This window comes from Alexandromys fortis, unplaced genomic scaffold (genome assembly GCF_014885135.2).
Source record: "Alexandromys fortis isolate MF-2015 unplaced genomic scaffold, M_Fortis_MF-2015_v1.1 scaffold_40, whole genome shotgun sequence".
In the NCBI taxonomy this organism is placed as follows: domain Eukaryota; kingdom Metazoa; phylum Chordata; class Mammalia; order Rodentia; family Cricetidae; genus Alexandromys; species Alexandromys fortis.
The window spans coordinates 6,666,205-6,675,737 of record NW_026067966.1 but is presented as its reverse complement, the minus strand read 5'-3'; the positions used below and the strand labels follow the sequence as shown (position 1 = coordinate 6,675,737).

At 38.2% G+C, this 9,533-nt stretch overlaps 1 long non-coding RNA gene across 1 annotated transcript in view; it reads left to right on the top strand.

The window, feature by feature from the left end:
- The window catches only part of LOC126508836 (uncharacterized), a 12,530-nt gene extending 3,103 nt beyond the window's left edge, over positions 1-9,427 (top strand). Inside the window, exons 2-3 of the long non-coding RNA XR_007593977.1 lie at positions 5,361-5,438; positions 8,418-9,427. This is a non-coding gene — a long non-coding RNA (uncharacterized lncRNA). The remainder of the gene's footprint in view (positions 1-5,360; positions 5,439-8,417) is intronic.
- Positions 9,428-9,533: the final 106 nt, after the last annotated feature.

Sequence of the window (9,533 nt, the reverse complement as noted above, 5' to 3'; positions counted from 1 at the left end):
TATAATTTGGTTATTCAAGATTAAAGGAAAAGCCACAGTTCTCTTTCTGGTACTATTCCACTTATCTGTCCTGCCTTCATTTTTGCAAAATGGCTTTGAAAGAATATTCTACATGTAAAGAAGTTTTCAAATCTTTATATTTGCTGTACTATGTACTGTAGAAATGTATATTTTAGAGACAAATTTCACATAAACATTACATATTTACATGAATACAGGTTTACTAATGAGTGAATGAGATCCTTTTCCTGTTTTGTCTCAGAAATAAAAAAAGAACGTTTTAGAAATAAAAGGGATTGTATAACATATACTAAGAATGACTTAGAAAATAATGTTAGGATGGGAGATGATGCCACTCTGCTCTTTACTGATGAATGTTCTCCTCACACCTTTCTACTCTGCTGATACTACAGTAAAAGGCATCGTGCAGGAGAATTGTCTGTATTCTGTCAATCATGTTTTAAATAAATGCTGATTGGCCAGGCAGGAAGTATAGGCGGGTCAACCAGACAGGAAGTAGAGGCGGGGCAATGAGAACAGGAGAAGGCTAGGAAGGAGGAAGCCCATTCCTCCCAGTCCAGCCCAGATCACCAAAGAAGAGAGATGTAATCTGCCTGGCTGAAAAACGGTACCGACCCATGTGGCTAACATAGATAAGAATAATGGGTTAATATACATTAAAGGAGCTAATACAAAGCCTGAGCTAATGGGCCAATCAATTTATAACCTAATGTAGGCTCTCTGTGTGATTTTCTTTGGGACTTGCCAGCCGTGGGAACCGGACAGGACAGAAATCCCCACAGCCAGCCCTCATGTTACAAAGGCAAGGATCTTGGGCTTGTCTTCTTGGTACTTTAGGAATCCTAAGCAGGCTGTTGCCAATGCTCCACTGGCAATTCATTTGCTCATCAAACCCTAAGGAGCTCCACGGGGTTCCCCATCCACAGGCAGGTGAGAATAACCATTTTCAATAAGGATTCTTAACCCGCATCCTAGAATGAGACGTGGTATTTCTGAAACTAGCAATATCATCATACAGAGCAGTTCATGGATAGCCATTATTATTCAAGGTTTATTTATTTTGAAGGGGCATTTATATTTCTCATGAATGTATGTCTGTATCAGGGGTCAGATACCCTGGAATTGGAGTTTAGACAGTTGGGAGCTACCATGTAGGTGCTGGGTGTTGAACTCCAGCCCTCTAGAAGAGCTGCCAGTGGTCTTAACCACTGAGCCATCTCTCCAGCCCCTGTGGATTGCCATTATTAACTACATCTAGTGTACTTTCCCTAGAACTGTTAGCTGCACTCTTAAGCATTCATGTATCCACAAAGAACTCTGGGAAAACACCTGAGTCAAAAATGTAAAACAAAGTTTCTATTTGAAGGGAAGCCAGATTCCCTAACTGGGGTCACACAGAACAAAGCTCATCCCCCCCTCCCCCGCCCCGCACCACCATCCAGGAGAAATTGCTTCTATTGAGAGTTTTTCTTCTTTCCTTCATGTTACAATAAAGGATTTAGTTTCTTTTTTTAAATTTTTTTTAATAAATATAGTTTTAGTTTTATTAAAAAAATTACCTGTCACATTGACCCTATTGACCATATAACTATAAAGTATCTTCTCCTGCCTTAGGTGGGGAAACATTTGCTACATTTTATTTTTATTTTTATGTTTTTTATTAGATTTTTTTTAAAAAAAATAATACCAATCCAAATTCCCATCTTCCCCCCCTTTATCCCATTCCCTCCACACACCCTCCTACCCCTCCTCCCTCTAATCCTAAGAGAGGGTAAGTCACTTTGTTTTGTGGAAAGTCCAAGGCCCTTCTTACTACATCTAGGCTGAGCAAAGTATACATACAAAGAGAATAGGATCCCAAAAAGCCAGTATATGCATTAGACATAAATCCCAGTGCCACTGCCAGTGGCCTTTCAGTCTGCCCCAGCCGTACAGCTGTCAGCCACATTCAGAGGGACTAGTTTTGTCCTATGCTTGTTCCTTTTTAGTCCAGCTGGAGTTGGAGAGTTTCTGTTAGCTCAGGTAAACTGTTTTAGTGGATGAACCATTTATGTTCTTGACCTCTTTGCTCATATTCTCATTCCTTCTACTCTTCAACTGGACCTTGGCAGCTCAGGCCGGTGCTCTGATGCGGGTTTCTGCCTCTGTTTCCATCTCTTGTTGGATGAAGGTTCTGTACTGATGTTTAAGATAATCATCAGTCTGACTACAGGGCAAGGCCAGTTTGGGCACCCTCTTCTCTATTGCCTAGGGTCTGGGGTCATCCTTGTGGATTTTTGGAAATTTCTCTAGAGCCAGGTTTCTTGCTAACCCCATCCTGGCTCGCTCAATAGAGATATGTTTTTCCTTGCTCTCATATCTGTCCTTCTTCCATCTTGACTATACCATTCCCTCAGGTCCTCCTCAACCCTCTTTTTCTATGCTCCTTTTCCTCTTTCCCCCTTCCTTCTACCTTCTGCCCCTATGCTCCCAAATTTGTCAGGAGATCTTGTCAGTTCCCAATTTCCAGTAGGTCTATATATGGTTTTCTTTGGGTGAACTTTATTACTCAGCTTCTCTAGGATCAAGAACTATAGCTCAATGTCCTTTGTTTATAGCTAGTATCCACTTATGAGTGAGTACATACCATATTCATTTTGGGGGGGGTTGGTGTTACCTCACTCAGGATAGTGTTTTCTAATTTGGTTTCTTAAGACAGGAGTATTCATAGGAGGAAGGAATCCTTGGCAGGGCACACACTTACTTTAAAATAGAAGACAAAAAGCCCATATTAAAGCCGCTGGCTCAGGCCCACTGCTTTGCAGGAAAATGAATAGAGCAGACCACACACATGAGAGGGAGAAAGAAAGCAGTCTGTGGGTTCACATGTGCATGTGTGTTTAGGAATGGGGCTTGTAAAAGTTTTAGAAAATAGGTTGAAGAAAATTATAGACAATAGAAACAATCATGGTAAGTATGTGGGTATGTATTTCAGTTTTAGTCCATTTAGGTAGCTCTAGAATTTCCCATAGAAAATATAATTTTATTGTCCCACTATCTTTGAAGCTGAGTTTAAGACTAGAGAACCTTTGGATATGGTAACAGGTAAGTGCCAGCATTCTGGCTTGTGGGTGTTTGGTTTCTTGCCGTGTCATCACATGGAACCAGGGGAAAGAAGTTTGTGGGATGCCTTTTGTTAAGGAACTAACTATATCCATAAAAGGTTTATCATGTGACTCCCATCACCTCCTCCCAAAGGCCCCAGCCCCACAAGCTGTCACACTGGAGATTAAATTTTAGTACCTGTTTTTTTTTCTGTAGGATATAAGCATTCAGTCCATAGTAGAAAAAACTGGTAATTGTTTATGATTATAAATATGTAGGAACATTGTAAATATTAATTGCCAGCATGTATGAGTTATGCCATAGCTTTTGGTAGTCAGAAATGGGAGTAAATTCTCACATCCTTGGGATTGTATGATAATTCACAAAGCTGTCCTAATAAACAGAGAAATAACTCTTTCATATTTTGTGTTTCTGATAGCTCTCAGCATCCTCACTTTCTCAGCTCTTGTCTTATCACAGAACCAGAAGCCCTGCTTCTATTTTGCCATCTTTTGGCATGGACATCTATGCACCTGTTAGAACCCTTTGGAGGTGGCTCTGCTTCCTTATTGCCCATGGAATCACCTTCTCTACTCATCTTGAGAATTTTTCCATGTTGTCTCTAAGGGCTCTAAGCTTTTTCAGTTCCCCTGTATTTAGTTCCTCATCTCTCCCACAGTATCTCTTCTCCCCCTGCCTGTTTTCTACACTCTGTCCATGTGCATCTCCATGACGTCAGCACAGACTAATCCCTCCAGTGAGCTGCTGCCCACAGACTTCTTCAGGAGGTGCCCATCATTTTTCTTATGTGTGCATATGTGTCTGTGAATGTTTATGTGTGTTCTGTGTTCAGGCACACATGTGTATCAGCCAGAGTTCAGCTTTGGGTATAAGCCTTCAGGAACTATGAAACTTGTTTTTGATATAAAGTTTCTCATTGGCATATAACTCACTCACAGGGCTGGTCTAAGCAGATGCCTCCCCGCCTGCAACCCATCCACCCGAATATATTCATCTCTACTTCCCTAGCACTGGCATTATACGGGTGTGCCACCACATTTAATTCTTTTCACGTGGGTTCTGGGATACACACTTGTATCTTTGTACTTGCAAGGAAAGAACTTTCCCAACTGAGTTATTTATGCCGGTTTTGAGTCTGTCTAGTAGAGAAAGAAAAGATGAAGGTTTACAGCAGAAACGAAAGACAACAACCTATTCTATGACTGTGAGAAAATAAATATGTTCTCAGTTTCCCTGAAGTCCTTCATTTTCTCAGGAACAACATTTCAGAAATGTAAACCTTATGAGTTATCAGTTATGTAAGACACTTATAAAAGATTTGTTTCCAGTTATTTTCATCTAAGATGGCGCTCAAAAGCACCTGCTCACTGAGCTCAGTATGCAGGACTATGAAAATTTATTTCTAGTGCTTTTCTAAAACATATTCGAAGCAAAAATGCCCCTTCAGGAAAATGAGAAAGGTCTTATCCCATTAACATTTTCTTTGCTGGCCGAAATAGTACTGAATTTATTATAGGCACCCAGGTAAATTGCCATACCCAGGTGATGAATGTCTGAAGTACTTTTTCCACATTATTTCCTTGTAAATGGACCATTAGTGGAAGGAGGTTTCAGTAGATAATTATCAATAGAAGACTTCAAAGGCTTTTTTGTTGAGAGGATGATTAGTAACTACTTATCTTTAAAAAAATCTGTAATGTTCTTTTCCCGTACATGTAGGCTTTCTTTTTATATAAGTCAGTGTCTCTCACCAAACTTTATGGTATATTTTAGGCTTTTTCCATTTAGCATGTGCTAAATAGTAAGCAGTGTTATGTAGCTCATATATTAAAACTGAGCCTCAGGGAAACCTTTCTTCATGATAAAATATGAGAACTTTTCCAAGTTAAAAAAAACAATTAGAAGAATAATAAAATATAAAGATATAATCATAAAAGTGCATTTGCAGAAGTGGGAGAATAAGTTTAGCTCAAGAAGGGGAAGTGATATTAATAAAATTGCACTCAAACAGAAGGCAACTTTACAGAATAATAATCTGTGGTTTCACGGAAGATTTTGATCAGTGGGACACAGTTTATCAGAACAGGTGGAGTATGTAGAGTTCTATTACAAGGAGGGACCTCATAGAATGAAGGTCAACATTTGAAAAGCTGCATAATAATTGCAAAGGTTTGTAACTTATAAATACACTCTTAGCCTTTGACATAGCTAGACTCTCATTCTTCCTGCGATAGGACTTAAGACGGAGAACTGAAAGCAGCAATGGCCTATTACAAATTATTGATCTTGAGCAAGAAATGGATCTTTCTTCAGTAAGTTAGAAGTGGAAATTATGTCATTTATTTTTCTTAGATTTTTTTTGAATAAGACACAGAATTGAATATTAGACTAGCCACTCCCTAAAAAAAGTCTTCAGTGTGTGTTACCTTTTTTTCACAATAAAACATTTCAATTAATTAGATAGCCTGCATGTTATGTTTAACTATAGACTGTCTCCCAAAGGAACAGCCCAGTTGGGGCCATGCAGTTCCTTCCTAATTGTTATAATTTTTAAATGGGCAGAAACAAGACCTGGCTATTCAATGTACCTCTTTTCTTTCTTAATATATTGCCATCCACAACACATCCTACCATTATTCTAGGATATTAAAAGCAAAAATTAGTCAAGAATTGTGTGAGTCAAAGGCTACCTGGAATACTAACCATTTTTTTTAATCTAATTTTATTATACCAGCTAGATTCATGATTTTTTATTGTATGCTTTTTTTCAGTACTCTTATGATAGAGTTATTTATCAGCATGTTCAATTATTTCAGTTTTAAACAACTGGGAACTACTGCAGCATATCCCTTTGTCTTTTTGAGTTACTCTCATTTCTACTCACTTTTGGTCACAAGAAGAGGTTCCAGGATTAAAAGTTTCCTTTGTCTATTACCACATCAGCTATTTTCCAAGGAGTCCTGATACACTTATGTTAAAACTGCTCTTTATAAATCAAAACTGGATGCATTTTAGAATTGTTCATGAATTGAATTCTTGTTACAGAAATATTATGTTTTTGCATAATAAATGTCATCGTCATTTACTCCTTATCTTTTTTATGGTTCGAGTGTCATCCCAAAATATATGAACTAAAACCAAGATATTGTTTAGTAAATTTATTAATAATAGTATAAATTAAAGTTGTTAATAACAAAGATAACAATAATATAAAGACTGGAGCAATTCTTTTTGATCCCCTTCACTTTTGAGGTAAAATGACAAGTCATGATGTATCTGAGCCCCTGATAAGTTAGTGAAGCTCTGTAAGTCAAGAATACTTTGTACAAAGAAGGCTTAAGAGTGGAACAAAGGACACAGGACACATCTGTAAGAAAACCAGATAGGCTGCTCACAGGCCTTCTACACTCCCTCTCCATTCCCCCAGACACAATTCCACAGTCTCAACCCCAGGGTTAGAGAACATCAGTCAAGGACTTCTCTAGCCACTCCCTGGCCCCTCTTTGCATTTAACTTCCTTCCTTGCACTTACTGCTTTGACTCAGACTTCAACTCCATTAGGGCATCAAGTAGAATGAAGGCAGGACAAACCCGCACCTCTCACATTGTTCCTGAGATCCAATCCCTGATCCTCATTTCCATCCCCAACTCTTTAGTTGTAACCTGCTGTTATCTCCTTTTCCTCTCCGACTCCATACCCTAGGTATCACAAGGACCTTCCCCTCCAACTTTTGTTTCTCCAACTCACTCTACTTACCTAGCATCCAGCACCGATAGGAATTCTCTGTGAACACATCAGCTGAACAGGCTAGGAAAAAAAGTAAAATAGTCACCAACTCTCTGAATATACAGAGAGGAAACAGTACCAAGCAGAAACACATGCCCAACAGAGACAAGTCCAGATGTCAGCACGTACATATTTAATCATCCAAAATTCAGATGTCAAGACTCCAGCATAAAACAAATCAACAATAGTCAGGGCAATATGTCTACACTAGAATCCAGTTATCTTACCACAACAGGCCCTGAATATTTCAGCATAGCTGAAGGATAACAAAAAAGACCTTAAAACATAGTTTATGAATATGAGAGAACCTTAAGGAGGAAATGAATAGATCCCTTAAATAAATCCAGGAATATGCAAACAGCATAAGGAAATAAATAAAACTGTTCAATGCCTAAAATTGGAAATAGAATCAATAAATAAAACCCAAACTGAGGGAATTCTGGAAATGAAAAGTTCTGGAATGCAAACATGAATTATAACGTCAAACTTCTCCAACAGAATGCAACACATGGAAGAATGAATCTCAGGCATTGAAGACATGACAGAAGAAATGATTACATCAATCAGAGAAAGAGTTAATTCTAAAACACCCCTGAGACAAAACATCAAGGAAATCTGGACACTATGAAAAGATCAACCCCAAGAATAATAGGAATAGAGAAAGGAAAAGAAACCCATTTCAAAGGCCCCCAAAGTGTCTTCAATACAATCATATAAAAAAATTTTCCTAACCTAAAGGAGATCCCTATAAAGGCTCAAGGAGCATACAGAATACAAAATAGATTGAACCAGAAAAGAAAAGTCCCCTTGTCACATAATAATCAAAACACTAAACATACAGAACAAAGAGATAGAACTAAAAACTCATGGGAATAGAATTAACTAATATATAAAGAAAGACCTAATAAAATTTCTCCTGACTTCTTAATGGAGGTAGACTCTAAAAACACGAAGGTCTTAGACAGATGTCCTGCAAGTTCTAAGAGACCACAGATACCAGACCAGACTACTATACCCAGCAAAACATCCAGCTAACATCCTTAGTCATCAGGAAATTACAAATCAACACTACCTTGAGATTCCATCTTACATCTGTCGGAATGGCTAAGATCAAAATCATAAGTGACAGCTCATGCTAGAGAGGGTATAGAGTAAGGGGAGTACTCCTTCATGTCTGTTGAGTGAGAAAAGAAGAGGTCAGCCACACTGCTACACAGCCAGATATGAAAAGATATACAGGAATGAAAAGATATACAGAAATAGAAAAACGTAAAAGCCAGAGGCAAAAAGAAAAGCTTGTCTAGAAACAAGCCAAGCTAAGATCGGACCATTATAATTAAGAATAAGTTTCTGTGTACTTACTTGGGAGCTGGGTGGTGGGGCCCTCAAAGAGTCAAAGAGTCTGGGGAAAAAAAAAAAAGAGCCAACTGTAAAACACTACTGGTGTAAAAAGAAAAAAAAATTCACCAAAATGATTCCTAATGGTATTCTGCTATATTCACAGGTCAGTTCCTTATCCAGTCATCATCAGAGAAGCTTCCTCTGGCAGAAGATGGGAATAGGTGCAGAGACCCACAGTCAGATATTCAGAGAAATATAGAGTCTAAATTGAAGATTTCTTTCAGATCCTTTCCCTCAGAGCTCAGGGAATCCCATGGACGAGGAAGAGGAAAAATTATCAGAGGCTCAAGTGGATGGAGGACATGAGGCTTGTAAGGCTCTCTTTATCAACTAAGCAAGGCACATATGAGCTCACAACGACAGAAGCAGCAAGCACAGGGGAGCATACGTCTGTACTAGATCCTCTGCATATATATTACAACTATTAATTAAGTACTTTTACAGAAACCTGAGTATGAGAAAAATGGGTCTCGGTCTCTTCTGCCTGCTCTTATTTTCTTTCCCCTCCCTGTTGGGTTGTCATGTCCAACCTCCATATGATAGCTTTGGCTCCATCTTAGTATATTTTATTTTGTCATGTTTTGTTGCTATCTCTTAGGAGGCTATACTTTTTCTAATGAGAGAAAGAAAGGGAGTGGATCTGAATGGGAGGGGAGATGGGAAGGTACTTGAGGGAGTAGAGGGAGGGAAAATAATTGAGATATATGAGAAAATCTATTCTCTGTTTTAAGAATTATGTTATTATTTAACAAAAGAGAGGAAATTAGATAAAATAACAATCCATTATGTAATAAGATTTGGACCCAATCATATTCGGATTCAGAAGACATCCACAGTTCATGTAAAATGGTGTCCCCCACTCCTTTGTTACCTCTTTGTCTTGCCCTGATTTCTGTCCCTCAGCTTATACTATGTATACAAGAGAAATTCTGTATGATAAAATAGAAGAAGTCAAATTTGGGCCTGCTTTGAAGATAATTTTCTGAATATACTAGGCATACTGAGGTCATTCTGTTGCTACATTACAGTCCATTTAGATGTAGTCCTGGAAGTCTGGGGTGAGTAGATTTCTTCCCACAAATAAGATATTTCCATAAGCAACTTGGTCATGCCCTCGACTTGGACAAAAATGGATCAGTGATAAAGAATATATATATATGTATATATATGTGTGTATAATATATATATATTCCTTTTAATATTTAATATATATTAAAGG